The sequence below is a fragment of the Momordica charantia genome, assembly GCF_013281855.1.
Source record: "Momordica charantia cultivar OHB3-1 chromosome 2 unlocalized genomic scaffold, Mcharantia_2.0 BLBB01000002.1, whole genome shotgun sequence".
NCBI classification, from domain to species: domain Eukaryota; kingdom Viridiplantae; phylum Streptophyta; class Magnoliopsida; order Cucurbitales; family Cucurbitaceae; genus Momordica; species Momordica charantia.
The window spans coordinates 20,760,274-20,774,088 of NW_028275160.1; the positions used below are offsets into that span (position 1 = coordinate 20,760,274).

Sequence of the window (13,815 nt, forward strand, 5' to 3'; positions counted from 1 at the left end):
GCCCCCGTCTCTAGATGCTTTTTTATTGAGCTTCTCCAATCTCGGCATCGAGCTGATCAATGTCCACCATCTCCGATTCGACAAGGCTTGACTTGCACACAATTTCAACCAGCATGATCAGAGGCAGGTCGGTTTCATAAGACGACGCCAGACGGGCTAAAGCGTCTGTGTTGGCTTTCTTTGAGTGAAGGACCTGCTCGATCGAGCTCATTTTGAAGGCATTCAGCAGTGTCTGTACCTTCTTAAGGTACAAAGCCATTCGATTGTCCCTAGCTTGGTACTCCTGATTGACCTAATTAACTATTAGCTAAGAGTCGTTGATGACTCTAAGGTGTCGAGCCCCCATTGACTTTGAGAGCCTGAGTCCAGCGATTAGCACCTAGCACTCGGCCTCGTTGTTGGAGGTTCGAAACATAATACGAAGAGCATACTCATGGTGTGTAACGCCCCGAGTCTCTCAAGTTAGTTAGTCTCGAATCAGGAGATTTTTATTTTAAAATTAAACTATAATTAAATTTATATTTATCGGGCTCCAAACTCTAATTAGATTTATAATTATCGGGCTCCGTGTGGTGAGTCTAGTTTTAAGATGGGATGAATTTCTTTTCTCTTGGGCTTGGTCATGTTGGGCCTTTATTGGGTTAATTTGGTTTTAAAACAAAGGAAAAGAGGAAAAAGAAAACAAAAAGGGCTTCATCTTCTTCTTCTCTTTCTCCCTTGTTGCCCTAACCGTCACCCACCCCTCTTCTTCTTCTTGTTCATCGGCGACCACACCTCACGGCGGTGCCTCCTCGAAACAGCAGCGGCGGCGAGTTCGTCACAGCAGCAGGCACGGAGGCGTCGCGGTGGGGCAGGAGTCACCTTCCCGCTGCTTTGCGGCGTTTTCCGGCGTGGGTACTACGTTCTCGCGACAGCGGCAGAGTCTCCCGGTGTTCCAGCACGACGGCGCTCCCGACGGTGGCAGCCATTGGAGCAGTCTCGGCGTTGTAGGTAGCAGTAGCTGCGGCGGGTGGCGACGACGAGCCCAGATCCGACACCTTCGGGCTGACCACGAGCAACTCCGATCGTCCTTCGGCGCCCCGTACCTGCAGCACCCCTCCCCAACTCGGACAGAAGTGAACAGCTCGTGCTTGGCCCAGATCTGCGGCGTTTTCTTCCTCCCGGTGACTTTCGGTGTTGACCCACATCTGTTCGAAGCCCGATTTAGGCTACCCACACCTTGGAGAGCTAGATCTAGGTGACCCACACCTATACGAAGTCGGTTTTGGTGGTAATGAGTCATTTGAACCCTTTTAGAATTGATTTCGAAGGCCGAATAGTATACGTAACTTGCTGTATTTTTATGTTTTAGTGATTAGGTGGGAGATCGACGCAAAAATTAAGGGCGCGGTTGTGTGTAAGTAGACAAGGGGCGTGTGCGTGTGGTAATGTGTGTTGGATGGCCTCTAATATGCTGTTTTTATGATGTTTGATATTATTTTGATACGCTGATGTGTTAGGTAGCTCTCGGTTGTGGTAATCTGTATACTTGGAGTGTTGTTGAATATTTGTCGGTGATAATGGTGTAAATTCTGCTTTGCTAAACTGCTGAGAATTTCTGTGGGGATGTTGTTGTCTTAATATGCATGAATTGTTCGGCGTGTTTCATGTGTTTATTACATCTAGCAATGCTTATTGAATATTGATGTTGGATATTAAGTGTTTTGGGTGAACTGTGTTGGGCTCTAATTGTTTAAAATTTGTTTGGGTATGCTTTGTTGTGACAAAACTCATAGTGGAGCTGTTGTTAAGAAATGTTATATTGTGAAAGCATGATTGGTTTATCATTTCATCATTAGAATGTTGATTATGTTGTGGAAGCATGCTGAATTGTGTTGGTGAGCTGAAAGCCGCATGGGTCATGGCTTAAGAAAGTATATAGTAAGACTCTGGTGAGAGTTGGATTCTTGGAGAAAGTGAATGGGTGAGTGTCAGGGCCTCGGGTATAAATGGTCGGGGGCTGATACGTCACTAATTGAGTATCGAGGCCTCGGGTAAAAATGGTCGAGGGTCGATGCGAGGAGTCCTTTGGAAGGAAAGCTATTGGGGCCTTGGGTAAAAATGGTCAAGGGCCGAGAGATGGTAAAGTCATCGGGGCCTTGGGTAAAAATTGTCGAGGGCCGATGCGGTAGTGTCAGGGCTCTGGGTAAAAATGGTCAGGGGCCGACTCTACTCGAAGAAGTTAACTGTGGAGGGCTAGGATAGCTGTGATAAGCATAGAGGTACTTGAGATGTTAGGGAGACTCGAGGTTGGTAGCTAATTTGTTCATGGTTGTGGTTGGCGCCGAATGTTATGAAGTGTGCCTATGTTTGACTGCATAATGTGATGATGAGCATGACTATGAATGTTTTCATTATTTTGTGGAGCATGATGTGTGCGTGTGTTGGTGAGGGCTACTTACGGAGTATATTTATATACTCACCCCCCCTGCAATTATTATTTCAGGTGAAGGATTTGTTGGCGACCATGGTGATGAGACGGAGGAGACATGACGAGCAAGGACCATAGGCTGCGTAGCTACTTTTGCTTAGCTTAAGTTTTTGGATGGTTATGACCCTATGTTTTGGTCGATAAACTATTTATTCTTATTTGAATAATTAGGAGGTTCCCACTTGTTGTTTATTTTATTTCGGGATAGGTGTTTATTTTAGTTTTCTTCCATTCATTGAGTTATGCCTAGTTGGAATAATAAATTTGCCTCATGAGGTTGTCCACGAATATTGTTGATGGATATTCTATAGAATTGATTCATTGTCAAAATGATCAGAGGTGAAGCTTGATTTTATAAATAATTGTTGCACAGGGAGTTGACATCTCGTGTTTGGGGTTAAGTTTAAACAGTTGGGTAGTTAACGTGACCTAGAAGTGTGTGGAAAGTTCTGGGGCGTTACAATTGGTATCAGAGCAGAGTTGTTCCTGTAGACTGTCCTAGAATCTAGGTCGATAGGGTATGGTCCTTGTCAGTCTCCTCGTCATCACCAGGTACGTTTCCTAGTTCTATTTATTCGATCATGAATGTCTTACATTGCTTATGGTTGAGATATAATTGTTGTCTGATATTAGATAGGTTGGCGTGTTTCCCTGGTTCATTGGGATCAGCTCAGCAACGAAATCTACAGCTGTCTGTCCCTTCACTGATGTCCTAGGAGCGTACTGAATGTCGTACTCGCTCAACTCTACAACCCACTTAGCTTTTGGAGTATCTCTCAGAGCGGTTGATCAGTTAAGACTATGACCCAATTGGCCTGGAAGTAGGGTAGCAGCTTCCTCGCTGTGGTGACCAACTCGAGGGCAATTTTCTCGATCTAGGTGTTGCGGGTTTCCGCTCCAATCAAGGCCTTGCTGGTGAAATACACAAGGTGTTGCTTTCCATCTTCTTCCTTTACTAGCACCGAGCTAACCGCACTCCTTGAGACGGCCAAGTAGAGGTACAGATCCTCCCCTGGATTCGGCTTGGCCAATAGATGGGTGAATGCGAGAAACTATTTACGGTTGGTGAAGGCTTTTTCGCATTCATCGATCTATTCGAACTTCCCTTCCTTCATCAACGTCTTTAAGAATGGCTGACATTTGTCGATCGACCGTGAGACGAACCGATTTAGGGATGCGACCTTCCCATTTAGACTCTTGAGCTGTTTCAGGTTGGATAGGGACTGCATATTTAGGATGGCTTGAATCTTTTCAGGGTTGGCTTCGATCCCACGCTGATGTACTATGAAGCCGAGGAATTTGCTTTGCCTTACTCCGAAGGTGCACTTAGTCGAATTTAGTTTTATACCGTGGTCGCGCATGACTTGGAACTTGCTATTCTACGGTCAGGCTTTTGACCAGCATGTCATCAATGTAAACCTCCATGTTTCTCCCAATTTGGGAGGCAAATATCTTGGCCACCATCTTTTCGTAGGTTGCTCCTGCATTCTTGAACCCGAAGGCATGACTTTGTAGTAGAGCAACCCCTGTTCGGTGATGAAGAAGGTGTGCTCCTGGTCAGCCAGGTGCATATTGATCTAGTAGTATCCCGAGTAGGCATCTATGAATGTCAATAGTTCATATCCTGCAATAATGTCCACCAAATGTTCTATTTGCAGCAAAGGGAAGCTGTACTTGGGGCAGACTTTATTCAGATTGGTGAAGTCCACGCACATTCACCACTTTCCATTGGCCTTTTTTACTAGAACTGTGTTGGACAGCCAGCTGGGATAGTTGACTTCCCAGATAAAGCCAGCTTCAGCAGCTTAGTCACTTCTTCCGTCGTGGCAGTGTTACGCATAGTGTCCATGGTATGCTTCTTCTGCCTTATCGATTTCGATCCTGGGTTAATGTTTAACCGGTGTATGCTGACTAAAGGATTGATACCTGTCATGTCCTAGTGAGACTAGGCGAATACGTATGCATTGCCTTTGAGAAACTCGACCAGTCCCTCATTCTCACCGTTTGGTAACGTTGCTCTTACATTCAGGGTCTTTCCTCGTCCCATGATCGGTATAGCTTCTATCTCCTCGGCGGACAGAATGTTTTTTTCCTGCTCGACGAGTAATAGGGGATGTTTGTGCTCTGCCTCTCCTCGAGAGTGCTCCTCGATGTGGACGGTTAGGGCTGGGACTCACCGCGAATAGCACATACTACCTTCGGTTCTTTCATAGTGGTGGCGTAGCACTCACTCTAGGCTCGCTACTGCCTGTCCACTGTCCTCATCCCGTTAGGCGTGGGAAACTTCATTATCTGATCGTAAATGGATGGAACAGCCCTGAAATGATGTATTGTCAGCCTTCCGAGGATGGCGTTGTAGGTTAAGGGCCCATCCACCACTACAAATTCTTCGAGGTGTCCTTCCCTTCCTCTAAGGTTAGGGGTAGTTGGATGCTGCCTTAGGGGTATACTTGTTCGTCTGAGAAGCCGACCAGCAGCGATCCGCACCTTTTAAGCTTTGTGCGTCCCACAAGAGCACGCGTAGCACCGCTAGAATAAGGATGTTAGCCTAGCTCCTTCTGTCCACCAATACACGATGCGTAGGAACGTGGTCGATTCCTACTACAACCACAAGTACGTCGTTGTGCGGCTGGAGTTGGTCGCCTCATCGTCCGTGAAAGTCACCACAGGTCCTGGGTCAGCCAACTTCACGGTCAGAATCTCCAGTGTTCCTAGTTTTCCTCAGGCTTGCCAAGCCAGAGCCTTCCGCTTGTTGCTAGATTCTCCCTCTATCGGGCCCCCACTTAGAGTGAGAATGGTCGGCGGACGTTTGTCTTTCTTAAAAAAATTTTGCTTCGGTTGCACCTTACCGCCATTGTACTTTCGCCTACGGCGTCCGGCTCAGTGCCTTCACCCACGAATTCCTTTAGGTATCCCCTTTGGACCAAGGACTCGACATGATCCATGAGGTGTCTACAGTCAACAGTATCGTGCCCATCATCCCGGTGAAACTTGCAATCTTTGCTCTCGTCCCTTTTGGCAATGTCGCAACGGAACCGTTCTGGCCATACAATAGGTTCTCGACGGGAGTTGCATCGATGCGAGCTAGTATTTGGTGCACCGGGATACGAGTGGGAGTATACTTACCATACCTTTGTAGTGAGTCGGCCTTCAGTCCCAAGTGAGTTCCGACCGACTCCCTTTTTGGGATCGCTCTTTTTGTTGACTTCCCTTTATCGTGTGGAGTCACCTCGCTCGGCTTCTTATTCAAGGATTGGGCCGTGAGCATTTCTTCCCCCACTATTAGTCGGTTGATCCTGGCCGTGAGTTCGGCCATAGACTTGGCGGGGTACTCGCCAAGCAATCGAACGAGCTTCATTTCTCTGATTCCTTGGGAGAGTGCCCATAAGGCCACACTTTCAATACAATTAGGCACCCAGAGTCGTTCATTGGAGAGTGGGCGACATACGCCTTTAGGTCCTCGCCAGGCTTTTGCTTGACTGATGAGAGATGAGCCTCTGTAGACATGTTGATGCAACAGTACTAAAACTAGTGTACGAATTTACTGGCTAGGTCCTGGTAGCTCCCGACTAAGTGTCAGGGTGGTCCTTGAACCATTGCCGAGCAGGCCCAATAAGGGTTCCTGAGAAGCCCCGACACTACTCGGTGTCGCTATGTCCCACTTGGCGCATTGCATCGTGGTACGACATGGCATGGTCCAAGAGATCCGCTAACCCATCGTCTAGGTGGGGTCCTTTGAAATCTTTGGGTAGCTCTATGACTAGGATGTTGGTCGTGAAGGGTTCTTGAGCAATCTTGCACGGCTCGTACTAGGTGGTGGGGCCGACACCTCTAGCCCCCAGCTAAGTCTTCACTCGGTTGAAGATCTCCTCCTTAACTTGATCCAAATGTTCCTGGGCGATCCCGGTTTTGGAATTACTTGGCCTGCTCAACGTCTCGGTGCTGGTTTCTGAATCTAGGCGAGGGACAATCGGACCGCGTTTAGAGCGGCTCCTATTGAGCTTATCGCAGAGATCTCTCGAACCTTCGGGAAGTCCTAGAGATGCCTGGGGTCATCGTTTCTAAGTCCCCCATGTACTGGGGCCAGGGGTTCCCCCTCAATAATTCCTCCTTCAACCGTGCTTTCGTTAGGAAGGGGGAAGGTTTCACATGTTCGATCACTCAGGATCTCGATCAGCCTTCCCACCTAGGAAGTCATCTAGGTATGGGTCGCCCTTATCTCACTATGGAATCCAGAACTCTTTTCGATGCGGATGTCCCACCTTCCTTTTACTGAGGTGTCCCTCTGGGCGTAGCATGTTGACAATTTCCAGGGTCCCCCTCGTCTTTTGTAGTGTAGGGGGTGTCGGAGCAGGCTTGTCAACTGTCTTGTCATACCAACGCTCCTCGTCGATGGTGTTTTCGTAGGGCGACTCCTTGTCAAAGATCATCCCGACGATGTCTTAGTGCGAAGAACTAGTTTTCGTTTTTGGTTTGAAAACGTCGTCCCCACAAATGGCGCCAACTATTGACGGTAAATTTTGGTGGAGAGCCACGTAGTACACGGACGAGCAGTCTGACTTGGGTGCCAAGGGACCTGAAACCAAAATACTTGACATCGGTGTGGTGTCCCGCCTAAAACATTCCGACGATCAAGTCCGTAATCGGAATAGAAATAGGAATAAGACACCAGAGGTATTAGTGATAGGTTTTTCACTTATTTTGTGAAGATGAGGGACCTTCCTTATATAGTCGTGGGGGCCGACCAAGAAGGGCGACGGTTAGGGGTGGCAGGGACGTCGTGTGCTGTACGGCCTGACAGAAAGGAACATGCTTCCGACAGGCGCTGGTGGCACCACCACCTACGACTCTGGGCATATTGCCCGCAATTGTGGAATGTGCCCTTCGTATCGACAGCGTGTGTTCCTAGCTGCAACCACGTACGGGGTGTAACTGTCGGTGATCCCCTGCCCGTAGAGGATCAGACACGTGTCTTGCTCGGTTTCGCCCATAACAATAGTAAATTTTTTTTACCAAAATAATTTATTTAATATTCATATTTATAAATAATAAATAATTAAAATAAAATTACATCCACCAAAATTACTATTTTAGTAGAACCATTACCCTTTGATAAAAAATATTATTAAATTTTATTATGATAATATTTAATAAAAATGTTGTTAAATTTTATTATTATAATAATTAATAATAATCAATTATATTTTTTATAAAATATGATATTAATTAATAATAACAAAATTAAATTAAAAAGATTAAAAATGGAATATAAATTAAATGTTTTATAATAATATCACATCAACTCATAAAAGAAAGTTTTTATTAAAAGAAAAAATTATTAGCAGTATAAATGAAAAAGAAATAAATAAGTATAAAAGAATTAAATAAAAAGTATGAGTGTCACTAATCCGGAGGGAGAAAGGGTAAAAGTAGAAAAGTGATTGCAATAAATGTGTGGGACCCACGGAATAAGGAATTAGAATGGGATTGACGATGGTGGGGAATGAAAAAAGTGGGTGGATCTCACCATTTGATTCTCATTCCAACAATTTGATAAACACCATAGAGAATAAAAAAATTTATTGATATTCCTTCATTCCCATTTCCTTGAAGTAAACATGGCCTTAATATCATGGTAACAAAATTGGCTTTCTAGTTTATAACTTCAGATGGATATGGATGCAATCGGTATGTTACCATACTACATGAAAATATGTTTCACTACTCTCCACGACACCATCAATGATATGGCTTTTGACGTTCTTGAAGATCAATGAGTCAACGTCATTCAATATTTAAGAAAAGTGGTAAAAACGTCTACTTAATTATTTTTTGTTGAATTTTTATTTTGATGTCAATTTGAAAACTTCTAGTTTTCCATTGTGAAGAGTTTTTTTTTTTTTAATTTTTTGTTATGAAATTCTAACTCCATTTATATTTAAATGTTCGTAGTGAGTAGATTTATGCAAAACATTTTATATAGAGGCCAAGTGGTACTACACTAATTATAAACCAACATTAAAAGAGTATTTAGAGAATGCTTGCCAGGACCTCTTCTTCTAGTGTATGCTTATGTCTTTGCCACAAAGTCAATAACAAAAGAGGATTTGGAAGGCTTGGAAGACTATCCTGATATCGTTCGATAGTCATCCCATGATATTTCTTTTTTCTAATGACTTGGCTTCATCATCGGTATTCATTTTAAAATAGAATTATATTGTTGTATCATTCAATTAATGATTTGTTAGCACATGATTACTAATAATGAATTTTTTTCTCAAAATCACAAGATGAAGTAGAGAGAGGTGAAATTGCAAAATCACTTCAAATACATGAACGACACGGGTGCCTCTAAACATGCAGAACAAACGCATATAAAGGGTTCGATTATTGTCATGGAAGAAAATTAACCAAGTACAAAATTTGAGTTATTCACCATACATTTCTCGGACTTTCTTTGAAATTGCCTCAAATCTTGCTAGAATTGCTCACACGGTCTACCAACATAAAGATGGGCACACTGTGGAAGATCATGAGACCAAAAATTATATTTTGTTGGTGAATGTTCCTCTGTGACATTCATGCATAGGAAGAAATAGTTAAAACTTAGTAAGTATAGAGCAATTACTAAAAGCTCTACATGAATGTTTGTGATAGAATTCTTAGAAGAGGAACTTTAATTTAATGAACTTGATTTGTATTTATGCATGTAGTGTTACCCTCTCTAATATATAATTTTCTTACGTTTTCTCTCATATGTAAACTTTGATTTGAGAGTTGATGAACTTCTTCTTGAATTAAGGAAATTGTTGCCTTCGGCTTCTTGACTACAACAATTGTCACATTAAATGTTAGTTAGTAGTTTTTAATTAATAATGACAGTTTTAAAAAAGCGATTCTACAGTGTCGGTTTTAAAGAAGCGGATCTTTAATGTCAGTTCTTAAGATACGATGTCGGTTTTCAATTGACATCGAATGTCGAAAAAGTAAATAAATAAAAATATCAATGAGTTGAGATACAGTGTCGATTGAAAAGTGACCTCAAATATAAAAAATAAATTTAATTAAAAACAATTGTACTCTATATATTATCGGACTTTCTCGGTTCCTAACCGTCACTAAATAATTAGATACAATGTTATTTGAAAAGTAAATGTTAAAAAAAATGTTAAAAAACACATTTTGTTCCTCTACTTTCACTAAAGTAACAATTTAGTCCTTAGACTTTAACTAGTAACGATTTAGTCCATGTACTTTCCCTAAAGTAACAATTTAGTCCCTGAACTGTAACTTATAACGATTTAATCCCTGTAGTTTAAAATTTGTAAGAATTTAGTCCGTATCGTAAAAAATTTTATCAAAATTAAATGTCAAGTTTTATCATATAACAATTTAATATTTCTAATTCATAAACATATATTGTCCCTCTTTAGTTTATCAAGCTATACATACAAGAAACTTAACAACGACAAAATTCACGATAAGGACTAAATGTTACCAATTTGAAAGTACAGGACTAAATCGTTACAAACTAAAGTTTACGGACTAAATTGTTACTTTAGCAAAAGTACAGGGACTAAAAGTGTTTTTTAAAAAAAAATAAAAAAATAAAAAGAAACCCGAAAAATATTGAAAAATGAAAAAAAAATTTGCATGTTCGGGCAAAACAACGTCGTTTCAGATATAAAGAAACGACGTCGTTTTGATTTAAACGAAACAACGTCGTTTCAATAATAACGAAATGATGTCATTTTCCGTAGTTGTTGCAGGCATAGTCCTAGTTAAAACAACATTGTAACGCCCCACGTTTCTCAAGTTAGAATAATCTCAATTCTTCAGATTTCGTCTCGAATTTTGTTTTATTTTCTTTGGTTGTGATTTTATTTTTACTTGTTCAAGTGTTTTCTTTATTTTGATTTTCGATTGTTAGATAGGTGTTTTTTTTTTTTTTTTGTTGTTTTAGAGATCTTTAAGTTAATTTTCATTTCTCCAAATATCTTGGTAAATATTCTAAGTTTTAAAAGGGAAATAACCTTTATGTTTTTCTTAAAAAAAAGAAAAGAAATTATGCATTTGCGAATAAAACAAAATGAGAGAAAAACCCTGAGTTCCCTTTTTCCTTTCCTCCCCCCCCCCCCACGAAATGCACGACGCGGCGGAAAAATATGGGTACCTATATTTCCAGACAAACCCGTTATACTAAGACCTCCAGAAGCACGTATGGGTTCAGGCAAAGGATCCCCTGGATATTGGGTAGCTGTTGTTAAACCAGGTAGAATACTTTATGAAATGGGTGGAGTAGCAGAAAATATAGCCAGAAAGGCTATGTCAATAGGGGCGTCTAAAATGCCTAGGCCACAATGCGGCAGTCATCCACGAGCAGTGGGTTTTGATGGCATAGTACCCCATGTCTCTGACGACCTACAAGTAACCCGAACCAAACAAGATATGCGGCACCCTCACCCTTCTAGTGATTTCTACAGCAACCGCAGCAGTTCCCTCCAGCGAGCTTCGTGCAACCCGAATTGCAAAGACCCTTTTTATCTGTCAAGGGTCAGTGGGTAATGATCCTTTATAACCCCTTTTAGAATTGTTTTCATCTAGTGGTGAGTGGACCACAAAGAAACTTTTTTGAAATGTAGAACATTTTGGAGTGATTTAGTCGAGTGGTTGGAAATAATTCCTATATATTTGATTCATTGCTATAAACCACCTATTTAATATCATTTTTTTAGTAACTATTTAATATCATTTATATGCACTATTTCACAAAATCATTCTTTTTGTTGGCTAGGTCATTGGTGAAAGAAGGAAACTGATGAGGACATTGATATTAGATATAAAATTAAGAGTTCTATCATTCAAATTTTAATTTATGTAAAAATTGTATATTTAAATAATCGATGATAGAGTTAAATAAGTACAAAGCATAAACCTCTCTCTCTCCGTTGGATGAGAGTTTCGTCGTCTGGTGGGTGAGGGGTTGGTGGTGTGGCAGTCGGGAGTTGGTTGCGGTGGGGTTTCTGGTGGCTGGTTTACGTTTCGAGGTGGTGAAGATGGATTATACTCTGCTTGACGAGGACTGGAAAAAGCTAACTTTGACGGTAGAGGAAGACGAAACTGCAGTGGATATTGATGGCTCGGCAACAACTCTTACCGGGAAAAGGCTTGAATGTAGTCTCATTAGGAAACTGCTAATGAGAAGAGTAGTGAGTCCAGAGGTTTTCAAACCATCCATGTCTTGGAGGCTCATTGGGAAGCTGCTAAAAAGGGGTCTGGAGCAAGAATACAGGAAGCCTCGTCCTCTCGATTTTCAGACCATCCATGTCTTGATGATGATGATGATGATGATGATGATGATGATGATGATGATGATGATGATGATGATGATGTGACAAACCAGTTTTGAATTATATATATATGTGTGTGTGTGTGAGAAAACGGTAAGGATTTTGAAATTTCTTTTTTTTTTACTTTTTATTTTCTTTTTCAATATATATATATATATATATTTAAAAAAGACGCTTGCCACTTGTCAGCCTACGAACTATCAACGTCATCTTCTCGGGTATTTTTCCTTCCAATTTGTTTCAATCCTAACTTCTCCGTTTGAGCTCCAATTTGGATGATCTAACCGTCTACGCGGTGGACACTTTAAAAAACTAAAATTATCAATAAATAAAAATTAAGTTTGTTATCATCAAAATATTAATTAATTAATTAATTAATTAATTAATTTGAGATTAAGTGCCAAAAAGCCAACAATCATTACACAACCCGTAACCACGGTGCAAAGTTAGACAGCATCGTTGAGGAATTTGGAGATGCAGGTAGGCCAACTAGCGCCAGACTTGAAAAGTAGACCCAATGGAGGAGCACTGCCCAGTGCTATTGAGGTGCCTAAGAGGGATGGGAAGGAACAATGTAATGCTCTGACATTGCGGAGTGGCAAGACATTGCCTACTGCCCATCCAAATGCTTTAGGAATCCATAAAGAATTAAATCAAGATGAAGGACGTGGGCTACAGACAGAGGAATGCGAGTCAACGGAACACCTATAATCATGCCAGTCAAAAAAAAAGAAAAACCTCAGGTAGTTAGTGAACAGTAGCGAGCAAATAGTGGAATTGCAAGGCAACACAAGCGAAGAGGTCAACCCAATAGAAGCTAAGACAGGCAAAGCAGAAGCATCACATCTGCACATGACTGCAAAATAGAAGCAAACAAAACATGAAATTACACTAGCCGAGTATCGACCCGCACCATCATACCCAAAGCGACTGCAAAAGAAAGAGCAAGATATGCAATTTAGAAAGTTCCTTGATGTGCTGAAGCAACTGCATGTCAACATACCTTTGGTGGAAGCTTTAGAACAAATGCCAAATTATGTGAGATTCTTGAAAGAGATACTCACAAATAAGAGAAAGCTGGGAGAATATGAAGCTGTGGCAATGACTAAGGCCTGCAACACTATCCTCACGAGCAAAATTCCAGCAAAGATGAAGGACCCTAGGAGCTTCACCATACCAGTTTCCATTGGAGGACAGAAGATAGGACTTGCACTGTGTGATCTTCGAGCCAGCATCAACCTTATGCCTCTATCCATTTACAACAAGCTGGGAATAGGAGAAACAATACCCACTACAGTCACCTTGCAGTTAGTGGATCGATCAATCATATATCATGAAGGAAAATTGAGAATGCTTTGGTGCAAGTAGATAAATTTATTTTCCCTGCTGACTTTATTATTTTGGATTATGATGCAGATAAAAAGGTACATATCATCCTTGGGAGGCCATTCCTTGCTACTGGAAGAGAACTCATGGATGTTCATAAAGGAGAGCTGACAATGCGGGTTCAAGATCAGGAAGTTAAGTTCTCAGTCTATGATTCCATGAAGTTTCATGCTGCATCAGAAGAATGCTCAGTATTGAAGATTTTAATGAAGCCTTAATGGAGGAATCGAGTGTGGAAGCAATGCTGGAGCATTATGTAAGTCAAGATGCTGAAACTCAAAAAGGTTTTGGTGATGGGAATAAAGAGATGATGGTGAAGAAAAATGCTACTGCTAAGATAGAGACCCTAGCATTGGGAGAAGAGTAAAAAAATGTTGAGCCATCAGATGCTCAAGCACAGCATGCAAAAGCTAGTGAGGCCAACTAAGTGGAGAAAGGGTAGATGCTCCAGCACCTTATGCCCTTAATCAAGAACAGAGCCTTTACAGCCCCAGTGGATAAAATGTACATCATTGTAGAGGAAAAGTCGGTAAACTTACCTAAAAAAGAGCCACCCGACATCATCCCGATTCTAAAAGGTTCAGAAGCAAAGACGAAGAGACCGAAAAG

At 41.6% G+C, this 13,815-nt stretch overlaps 1 pseudogene; it reads left to right on the forward strand.

Annotated features, from left to right (window-relative positions):
• LOC111024866 (terpene synthase 10-like) overlaps positions 1–9,046 on the forward strand; it is a 33,119-nt pseudogene extending 24,073 nt beyond the window's left edge.
• Positions 9,047–13,815: the final 4,769 nt, after the last annotated feature.